An 8,869-nucleotide genomic window follows, 5' to 3' on the forward strand; every position below is an offset into this window, starting at 1 on the left:
CACCTGAGCCCCTGGCTGGAGTCCCGCCTGCCCCAGGAGCGATCCAGGGCCCTTGGCAGCACCACGGCCCTGCTGGGAGTCGCCACCACCCTCCCGGGGTTTGACGTAAGTGACCTCGGAGCCGGGGGGTCTGGGGCTGCAGGGCGCGGGGCTGGGAGCGTCCCCGGGAGGCAGAGGCAGGGCCGGGAATGGGCCGGGAATGGGCCGCGTTCTCCTTTCCCCGGGGAGGGGCGACCCTGGGCCCTTCAGGGGGGCTCTTGAGGGACTGGGCCTGGGGACTGGGGAGTGGCCGTCAGTGGATCCCCTTGTTCCACCCCCGGAGTGACCCTTCAGTCGGGGCCATTGCTCAGGGTTGTCTCCTCGCAAGGCCGGCCCCGCCCCGCCCCGGGAGGTGTCTCTGTCCGTCCCCCGAGCTCAGACCCGCCTCGGCGGCCGTTTGCATGGGACGTGCAGCCCCAGGATGCTGAGGGACCCCCCCTCTTCTCTCCCCTCAGAACTCCGCCGACTGGCCGAGGATGGGTCACCACGTGGCCCAGCTGGGCCTTTTTATTTCGGACCCATCCGAAGACGTCAGCCGGCTGGCCCGGGAGGGGGTGCACAGCCTGTATCAACTCCTCCTGCACCACAGGGGTAAGGAACCCAGCCGGGACCTGGGCCCCAGGGACACCCTGAGGGTGCCGGCGGCGGGGGGAGGGGACCCAGCCCTTTTCCCCCAGACTGGCCCAAGGGGGGATGCGTCCCTCTGTGTTCCCCTTCTGCCCCCTGTGCCCCTCCATTTGCCCAGGGATGCCTGCAGGGACCCGTGGGAGGGGAAGGGCTCAGACCTGCCAGCAGAATGACCCTGTTGTGTCTCTTGCAGGCCTCAACATCCACCAGGCAGAGGACCTGTGGTGCAGACACTACTACAAAGAAAGATGGGTCCTGGCTCACAGCAACAGCGTGAGGGTGGGAGAGGTAAGGACGCGCTGCCAGGGCAGGGCAGGGCTCGGGGGTGGGGCTGGCTGGGGCCCTCGTGGGGGTAGGAGGGTCTTGGGGGCAGGAGGAAGCTGTGACCTGGGGCAGGGGTTGGGGTGCCGGGTGAGGAGAGCGTCTGGGTGCAGGGTCTGGAAGGGAGTTTGGGGGAGGAGGAAGCTGTTTTAGCCCCAGGAGTTGGGGCCGGGCTCTGGGCCGTCAGCTGAAACCTCCTGTGCTCTTGATTCCAGGTCTTTGGGCAGCTCTTCACAGCAGAGCAGGAGAATTGCTTTTTGGACAAGGCTCTGCTCGCTGCCCGCTCCCCCCTGCGGCGCCCCAGCCAGGCCGGGCTGGTCCTGGCCCACGCCCTGCATGGGCAGGCCCATCAGCTCCTGGAATACATGGTGAGCAGCCGGAGCAGATCAGGAGAGTGGGGCAGGGCCAGGGTCTCCTTCCCATCCCCTCAGGGAGTCCCCCGCCCCTTTCCTCAGGCTGCCCCCACCCCACGTCCCTGCTGGCAGAATCCCTCCTGCCCCTGCGAGCGTCCCTGGGGGTGGGGGAGGCTCTGAACACAGAAACTGTCCTAGGAGGCGGGAGGGGGCCGAGGTGTCAGGAGCTCTGGGGGGGGGCGGGGGGTCAGGAGCTCACCCTGCGGGCCTGACGGGGGGTGACCAGAGAGCAGGGGGAGGAGGGTGGAAATGCTGGGGGCCAGTTCCCCTGAGTCCCCAGGGATGAATGTGACGGATTCTGCTTCCCTTGCAGCAGGAAGACACCCAGTGAGAGCAGCAAGAGCTGAGGAGCCAGCAGCTGCGTCCCCCTCCCCCCAACCCTCCCAATTGTATTGAATTGTATTTACATTCTCATTAAACAATGTTTCAAAAAACATTTGGATCAGGCTTGGTCAATAATTTGTAATGGGGGGGCCATTTTGGCAACTGATCAAGGGCCACATTTCTACCGAGGGGTTTGGGGTCTGGGACGGGGTGGTTGGGTGCAGAAGGGAGCTTAGGGGTGGAGCCTGGGTGCAGGGGGGGGGGTATGATCTGGGGCGGTGGATAGGGGTGCAGGGTCCAGGAGGGGGTATGGGCGCAGGAGAGGACTCTGGCCTGGGGGAGGGGCTCTAGAGGGGTGCAGGGTCAGGGAGGGAGCTGTGACCTGGGTGAAGGGGGAGCAGAAGGTTTGGGGGAGGGGGTGCGGGTGCCAGAGAGGAGTCTGGCCTGGGGGAGGGGTGTCGGGGGGGTGCAGGGTCAGGGAGGGAGCTGTGACCTGGGTGAAGGGGGAGCAGAGGGTTTGGGGGAGGGGGTGCGGGTGCCAGAGAGGAGTCTGGCCTGGGGGAGGGGTGTCGGGGGGTGCAGGGTCAGGGAGGGAGCTGTGATCTGAGGGAATGGGGGACGCAGGTTCAGGTGGTCGCCTGGGACAGGCAGTCGGGGAGGGGACATGGGCGCCAGGGGCAGGCTCTGGCTGCGGAGGTGCCTACCTAGGCAGCTGCGTATGGGGGAGCCCGACTGTCACCTGAGGGGATGGGGGAGCTCAATTTTCAACTGTGGGGAATGGAGGAAATACTGTGGAGTGGAGGGAGCGAGATGGGGGGGCTGAATTGTTCCCGGAGGGGAGATCTCCCTGGCTTGGGGGGGGGGGGGGGCGTTTCAGCAAAGACCTCACATAAGAGGGGGACAGACGGGGGGAGGGAGAGGACGGGGATGGGCAGGGCAGGTGGAAATGGGGAGGGGCAGGAGAAGGGAAGGGGGAGGAGATGGAGGAGAGCAGGGGATAGGAGTGGGGGCGGGGATGAGGAGCAGGACAGAGGCAGGGCAGTGGTGGTGATGGCTGAGCGATGAGAACAGCTCGCAGGGAGCTTAAAGCCAGCAGATGCTTTTCGGCAGAGTTGCCATTTGCCCTGGCGGCTTTGCCAGAATAGCTGTGCCAGCGGGGGGGGGGAGTGCTTCTCGACCAGTGGTACGAGTCCCCTTAAAGGTACTCAAGAGATGTCTGGGGGATACGTCAACACAACTGAAATTTGGCGAAAACTGAATTTTTGTTTTCAGTTTGACAGCGCTTTATTCTTTTTGTACCTTTTACACCCAAAAATGCCATCTCCCGCCCGGCTACGATGCAGTTGTTTAAACAAATGTGTTGCAACGGTAGAAAAAAATTGTGTGTGTCTGAAAACTGTAGGTACTGGGGGTACTTACACATTTTTTTTAAAGGGGGTACATTATAAAAAAAGTTTGCGAAACACTGGACCTATCATGGTCCCTTCCACTCAGACTTTTCTATGATTCTGTGACAGGGGTGGGCGATAATTTTCAGAAGGGGGCCACTTAATGGATTTTGGTATGGGGTCATAGGCCGGCTCCACCCACAGAAGGGGCGGAGCCTGAGGCAGAAGGGGCGGTGTTGTGGACTAGCCCACCCTCAGAGTTCTCCGCGGCTGAGGCTTTCAATTAAAAGCACAGAAAAGAGCTCACAGCTTTGCCACTACTGGCAGCTGTCCAGCGTGGCTACAGCTTTTTAAAGGGCTCATGGCTCTCGCCCCTGCCGTAACCCTGAGCCGTGAATCATTTAAAATTGGATCCTGCTGCCTGAGTCCCCACTTAGAATTCGGTGGTGGCATGGGCAGCAGGATCTAAACACAAAGTGGCCAGATCACAGTGTTTGGTAGGTTGCATCTTACCCAGCCCTGTTCTCTGAGCTGGTTTTGAAACCTCCGTGTCCTCCTTATGGTCTGACAGCTGCAGATTTACTGCCTGTCTCTCCTCTCGTGGCCCATCCTAGCCGCAGCTAATGGACTAACTCAGGTTAGCATCACCTGCCCTGTCTTGGTGACTCTTCACAGCTGAACGGCCTATAAGGCATCGTGCTGGTCGTTCTGATCTCTTGGTGACTCCTCTGCCTTCTGTTTATTTCTTTCTCCCTAGCTGGCCGATCAAGTCAAGCCCTGTCAGTGCGTGAAGGCCCCAGGAATTACGAGTGCAATGGTCTCCCATGCCCAAGGTAATCGGCTGGCTAGTAATGGATGGGATGCTTGGTTATCAGGTTAGGCTGCACAAGCCAGGTCTATGGGACCCCATGGCCAGCTGGCACCTGGTTCACAGGGAGGCAGCTGTACTAATCTGAAAATGGCTGGAGGACACCACCATCATTAGGCTCCAGAGTTACAGCACTCGCTCCTCGTCCGAGGCAGGCAGCACAGCTTAGCAGCTCATTGGGATGTCTCCTTTTTAGTTGTGAGATCTGGGCACTTTAGAATGGCTGTAGCTATTTAGCAAAGGTGCACAGCTATAGGCATGGGGGTTTCCAGCTTTATTCACCTAGGTGGCTGATTCCAGGAAGCAAGGGTGTGTGTGTGGGGGGAGGGGGGAGTCCTGTACAGAGGGTTCCCTGGCCCCTCTGCTTCCATGGCTGTGCAACTGCCACCAGGTGGATTAGAACCTGGGACTTTTGGAGCTTAGGGCAGGAGCTGCTACAGCTTGAGTTATAAGTCAGTTGCCTCTCAGCATAGGCTGAAGAGCTCCCTTGTAATAATTGCTTGCTGGAAGTGGTCTCAGTGCCACTCCATAGGATAGTGACCCACATCAGGTGTGTGGGTTACAGCTGCAGGCCTGCTCCCAGCATGCGGATCTGCTCTCTGGGCGGCGTCTATAACTCTGTGGCTGCAGCCCTGCTCCCAGGACTGGATCTGCTCTCTGCCCATAGGCGTGCGCAGCACATTTCATTAGGGTGTGCAGCCAAAGAATGTTTTTAAATGTACTCTTTGACCCCCATTAGCCACACCCCCTGACTTCCATTAGCCACGCCCCTGACCCCCATTAGCCACGCCCCCTGACCCCCATTAGCCACGCCCCCTGACTCCCATTAGCCACGCCTCTGGAGGTAACACTTTCAGGGCAATATGGACACATGACCAGAAATAAAAGGTGTCATGTGACCTCCCCCCCCCCAACGACTTTTCCCACCATCCTTTTACCAATAGGGATTAGTTTGGCCCTCACCAACCCCCCCTGTGCACCGATCCTGCAATTGCATTAACCCAACGTGTGAGACATTAACTCGGGGGGTGGAGAGGCTGGGGGAAGTGTTCCCTCTAAGAGTTTCCTCCCATGAGCGCAATACATTTTGTGTTGTGCACCAGTACTGAGTTTGTGGCTTGTTTGGATGTGTCAGTGTGGCACCCAAGTTATTCATAAATATCTTATGAACCACTTACCTGTCCCCTCTGCTGCCCTGTCTCCTTCCCTTCCTCCATCAGCTCCCCTGGTGCCTGCTGCCCCCCAATCCCTCACCCACCTCTGCTGCCCTGACTCCTGCCCTTCTCACTGCCCTCAGCCTTCCCGAGACCTGCCCCCTCCAGCAGCCTTTCTCTCTCCCCCTGTGCCCACTCCTCCAGTAGCCCCACTCTGACCATGTGAGCTACCCCTCCTCATCCCCTTTCCTAACACCCCCCTCTACACACCTGCCCTGCCTCTCTCCTCTGGTGCTGGTCCCTCCCCTGCAGGTGTCTGCCCTTCTGCTTCACCCCCCCGGACTCTCCTGGCACCTGCACCTTCCCTTACCCTTGCACCCTCTTGGTGCCTCCCCCTTCCCTCACTGCCCCTACCCACTTTGCCCACTCCCTCACCACCCTCTGCCCCTGTTCCCCTCATGCCCCTGTGCCTTTACACGTGCCTTGCTCCATCTCCGCCTTCCTCATGCCCACCCCTTCTTTCAAGCCTTCTCCCAGCACCTCCCCTTCTCCCCTCTAGCCCCCAAAGCCCTTCCCCTCTCCTCTCCTAGCATCATCCTGTCCCCCCCCCCCCCCACTGACACCTCCCCTCCTGTCCTTTTCCTCATTGTCTCCACTTGGCCCCCTGGCATTTGTCTGTCTCATAGACTCATAGACTCATAGACTTTAAGGTCAGAAGGGACCATTATGATCATCTAGTCTGACCCCCTGCACCGTGCAGGCCACAGAATCTCGCCCACCCCTCTTAGAATAATCCTCTCACCTATGTCTCAGATATTGAAGCCTTCCAATACTTTGAAGGCCCCAACATGCAGAGAGTCCTTCAGCTGTGATCTGTGCCCAATGCTACAGAGGAAGGCGAAAAACCTCCAGGGCCTCTGCCAATCTACCCTGGAGGAAAATTCCTTCCTGACCCCAAATATGGCGATCAGCTAAACCCTGAGCATGTGGGCAAGACTCACCAGCCAGACACCCAGAAAGTTCCCTATAGCAACTCCTATCATCCCTCCATTGACCTATTTCCAACTGGAAATGAATGGTCAATTAGTTACCAAGATCATGTTATTTCATCCAACCATCCCCTTATCATAGAATCAGAACTGGAAGAGACCTCAGAAGGTCGTCAAGTCCAGCCCTCCGCTCTAGGCAGGACCAATCCCATCTAAATCAACCCGGCCAGGGCTTTGTCAAGCCGAGACTTAAACACCTCTAGGGATGGAGACTCCACTACTTCCCTAGGTAACCCATTCCAATGCTTCACTACCCTCCTAGTAAAATAGTTTTTCCTAATATCCAATCTGGACCTCTCCCACCACAACTTGAGACCATTGCTCCTTGTTCTGCCATCTGTCACTACTGAGAACAGCCTCTCTCCATCCTCTTTGGAACCTCCCTTCAGGAAGTTGAAGGCTGCTATCAAGTCCCCCCTCACTCTTCGCTTCTGCAGACTAAACAGACCCAAGTCCCTCAGCCTCTCCTCGTAGGTCATATGCTCCAGACCCCTAATCATTTTGGTTGCCCTCCGCTGGACCCTCTCCAATGCGTCCGCATCCTTTTTGTAGTGGGGGGCCCAGAACTGGACACAGTACTCCAGATGTGGCCTCACCAAAGCCGAATAAAGGGGAATAATGACATCTCTGGATCTGCTGGCAATGCTCCTCTTAATGCATCCTAATATGCCATTAGCCTTCTTGGCTACAAGGGCACACTGTTGACTCATATCTAGCTTCTCATCCACTGTAACCCCCAGGTCCTTTTCTGCAGAACTACTACTTAACTGGTTGGTCCCCAGCCTGTAACTATGCTTGGGATTCTTCCGTCCCAAGTGCAGGACTCTACACTTGTCTTTGTTGAATCTCATGAGATTTCTAGTGGCCCAATCCTCCAATTTGTCCAAGTCACTCTGGACCCTATCTCTGCCCTTAAGCGTATCTACCTCTCCCCCTAGCTTAGTGTCATCTGCAAACTTGCTGAGGGTGCAATCTATCCCCTCATCCAGGTCATTAATAAAGATATTGAACAAAACCGGTCCTAGAACCGAACCTTGGGGCACTCCACTAGAAACCGACCTCCATCCTGACATCGAACCGTTGATCACTACCCGCTGGGCCCGGCCTTCTAGCCATCTTTCTATCCATCTTACCGTCCATTTATCCAATCCGCATTCCCTTAACTTGCTGGCAAGAATATTGTGGGAGACCGTATCAAAAGCCTTGCTAAAGTCAAGGTATATAACATCCACTGACTTTCCCATGTCCACTGAGCCAGTTACCTCATCATAGAAGCTAATCAGATTGGTCAAGCACGACTTGCCCTTTGTGAATCCATGCTGACTATTCCTGATCACTTTCCTCTCATTCAAGTGTCTCAAAATGGATTCCTTTATGATCCCTTCCATGATTTTTCCAGGAACCGAGGTAAGACTGACCGGCCTATAGTTCCCTGGATCGTCCTTCTTCCCTTTTTTGAAGATGGGCACTACATTTGCCTTTTTCCAATCATCCGGGATTTCGCCCGATCTCCACGACTTTTCAAAGTCTCCTACACCCTACACCCTGTCCCTTAGTGCCTTCCCCTTTCATCTCCTGACCTGCCACAAAACCCCACCCCGCAGTCTCAGGTTCCCAAAGTTCCGGCAGTCCCCATCACTTGGTGCCTGCGCTGGGTCTGACTCGTAGGGTTGCGAGGTAGACCCTCCCCCCAAAAAACGGACACACTTGATCCTGGGCAGGGGGGAGGGAGGAAGAGGGACTGGCTGGGGGGGGGGGCAGGAACTGGCTGGAAGGAAGAGGGGATGGGAAGCAGCTCTGGGGGGGAAGGGCCAGATCCTGACCCTGGCCCCCCCTTCTCCCTCCCCGAGGCCAGTCATGCTGCCCCTGACCCCCCCTTCCTCCCTGAGGCCAGTCGCACTGCCCCCGATCCTGACCCCGGCCTCCCCTTCTCCCTCCCCGAGGCCAGCCCTGCTCCCCAGCTCAGTGCGGGCCCCTGCTCTCTCCTTAGCTCAGTCCCACTCTGCCGACCCTGGCTCCCTCCTGGCTCCCTGCTCTGCCAGTCAGGCTGAACTGGGACTTTAGCCTCTCCCCGTTGTTCCTGGGGACTGTCAGTCTCAGGATTTTGATCTCTCATTTCCCCTGCCTTTCACTGAGTTTCAGTAAGGAGCTAGCGGCATTAATGCCTCTACTTTTTCCCCCACTCCTGTGCGGAATACATTTTGTTATGTGCACCAAGGCATGCACGGATGTGCACTGTTACGTCACGTGGAGTTTCACAGCATGGGAAGAAATCAGTGGAAATACAGAGAGCTTGAGTAGTTGCAAGTGTCCATTTTATTGCATAGCACGGAGCTAGCTAGAAAAAACCCAAACCAGCTGGGCTGACCCCCAGTGACCTAACGCAGTTACTATAACAACAAGATCTATGTCTACACCCAGTACACCACATGCACCACCACTAGAAACACATGCTACCGGCTAGCAAACTGGGCAGCATTTGAATGTCTCCTGGCTGGCCGCCCAAGAGCTCAGCTTGCAGGGAACACTGGCTAACCGTCCCCTTCCACCTGGAGAAGGGAGAGACAGGAAAGCAGCAACAGAGCATCTGCCTGGGGGAAGCCCGAATCCCATGCAGGAGTGGAGCCCTGTTCCTTGTTCCAGGCCCTTGCTAGAGTCCCCTCCCGTAGCTGCAGCTATGGCCGGC

This window comes from Pelodiscus sinensis, chromosome 18 (assembly GCF_052426305.1).
Source record: "Pelodiscus sinensis isolate ZL-2025 chromosome 18, ASM5242630v1, whole genome shotgun sequence".
NCBI lineage: Eukaryota > Metazoa > Chordata > Testudines > Trionychidae > Pelodiscus > Pelodiscus sinensis.